This window comes from Polyergus mexicanus, unplaced genomic scaffold, assembly GCF_030449975.1.
Source record: "Polyergus mexicanus isolate NDT 795.1 unplaced genomic scaffold, iyPolMexi1.0 SCAF_17, whole genome shotgun sequence".
Taxonomy (NCBI): Eukaryota; Metazoa; Arthropoda; class Insecta; order Hymenoptera; family Formicidae; genus Polyergus; species Polyergus mexicanus.
Genome location: NW_027223337.1, coordinates 3,200,148 through 3,202,431, shown reverse-complemented (window position 1 = coordinate 3,202,431; position 2,284 = coordinate 3,200,148). Strand labels below are relative to the sequence as shown.

The following is a 2,284-nucleotide window of genomic DNA, read 5'->3' as shown; positions in this document are numbered from 1 at the left end:
TGCACCGCCGCACCGCGATGCACCACACGCACGCACCACACCCGCGCACCGCACACTCACCGCACTGCCGCACGTCACTCTCGGCGCAGAGCCCCAGGTCGAGGGAGCCCTAACCACAAAACTCGCGGAGCACACGCGTCGCGGCACTTCACTTTTCGCGCGGAAGACACAAAATCACAAGTCGCTTCCCGGTGAACGAAAAATCGCGGACACTCACTCGCGGAATATAAATATACAATGAATAAAATGCTTCTCTGAGCTAAGTCAAATACTTAAATAGGCTAGAAGCCCACGCGCGAGAGAGAGGTTAGGTGCACGTGGGCACCCCGAGGATCCAGTCTACCGCGCCGATTTCTGGAAACCTGGTGCAAGCAGGTTATCCGCCACGGGGTTGATACCTAATAACCTGATGGGGTTGTGCTTTACCAGATTATTAGGCCGTTCCTGACGGTACTGCAATGCCAGGCCGACCCGCGGCAGAGTCGGAGCAAGCTCCGGTCACCCGCCAGGTTCCAAAAATCAGTTTAATATTCTGAATCCCCTATGGGGATTGTATCAGATATTAAGCTGATAAGAACAGATAAATTGCCGTTTATTTTGAATTAATGTTCCCCGGGGGGACAGCACCCCCCCGGGGTGCGAATACAATAAAAAGCGGCAATTAGCCGCGCGCTATATAATTAAAACTATGGGCGGGAGACAATGGCCCCTCCCGCCAGTGGGCACTACAACTAACGCTCTGGGGGAGCACTAGCCTCCCCCAGGTCGAAGAAATAAAAATGTGATAATAGATTGCCCCGGCTGACTGACCGGGGCAATGTACATCAATATCACAGCATTTCGCCCCCGGGCCAATCACAGATAAGCGGTCAGAGATAAAAGGACCCGGGGGCGCGCACGCGGCAAAAGTATAATTAAAATTAATAATGTAAAACGCGGCACACACATACTCGACTAAAAAATAATATTAGGTACGCGGCATTCATAATAAATTACGCGACATGTACACCCGGAACGCAAAATACAATAAATAAATAATAGACGAGGACGCTGGAAGTGCCGCACCTACGCATTGGTGGGCCAACGCCGGCGAATCGCGCGGGGGGGTGTCGCGAGCACCCCCTCAGCCGAGGGGCGGGAGGGAGCGGCGTACTGGCGCACGCCAGACACGTGCTCCACGTAAATGTCCCTAGACCAGCGAATGGTATCCGAGACCATGAGGCGGCGCATCATCGAGGCGTAGGCGTTGCCAATCCTCAGCACCCTCAGTACCGCCTCATTCCTCGGGTCCCAAGAGCCAAGGGCACCGACGACGAAGGCCGTCACTACGACGCGATATCCCCGCCGCTGGAGCTCCTCAGCCAAGGGCGAGTACTTGGCAACTTTCCTCGCCCTAGCCTCATCGAAGGACACCCAGCGGTTTTCGAAGGGGATCGTCACGTCGCAGATGACGACACACTTGGAGCGCTCGTGCCAGACCACAAGATCGGGCCGTAGCTCCCCAAGTTCGCCCTCCATGCCCTCAACCCGCCGGTTTACCCGCTTCTCCCCAGGCATACGGCAAGCCTTCCAGAGGCGGTGCAAGACGGTGTCATGTCTCAGCTGGATGGCAGCGGAATGCACCCCGCAGTGCCCTAAGACATGGGGAAGGGTCTCAGCTGCTGCCCCGCAACGCCGACACCTTCTGTCCGCCTCCCCCCAACGGCGTGCACCGTTGAGAGGGAGGACGTCCAATCTGGCGCGATGGATGAAGCGCCAGTCGGCGAAGCGAGTGAAGCTGCCGCCGCGGACATAGTGATTGCTCACACCCGCCCGCGACGACACCTCGAACACCTTCCCCTGATCGGGTTTACGCAACAGCGTACCCGCGTAGAATGCCGCCACCGCTGAGCGCAGACGAGTGACCACCTGGTTACGGGCTCCAGGTGGCACCTTTACCGCGTCGCCTCCGGGACGTCGGCACCCGACAATGAGCTCCTCGGTCGCCTCACACCATTCCCACCGAAGGGACAACCTCTCGGACTGCCTCCGCGCAGCATTCCGAGCCGTCGACCACAGGGAGCGCTCCCCTCCCTCGCGTAACCTCCCCTCCTGCGAACCAGAAAGGAAGGCCGCGATGTCCTCGTTGGTCGGAGGACCGCCAATCCGTCTGGCCACAACTCCCCGCAGAGACGCCCACGCGAGCGCCCTGACCGTCGCGTCGCCAGCCGTAAGCATACGGAAGACGTGCGCGACGGACAGGACGTCCGCGAGGTCAGCTAGCGGAAGTAGCCCACAACCCCCT

At 58.7% G+C, this 2,284-nt stretch overlaps 1 pseudogene; it reads right to left on the bottom strand.

Annotated features, from left to right (window-relative positions):
• Positions 1–428: 428 nt before the first annotated feature.
• On the bottom strand, positions 429–607 carry LOC138940956 (U2 spliceosomal RNA; annotated as a pseudogene).
• Between the last annotated feature and the right edge of the window lie 1,677 nt (positions 608–2,284).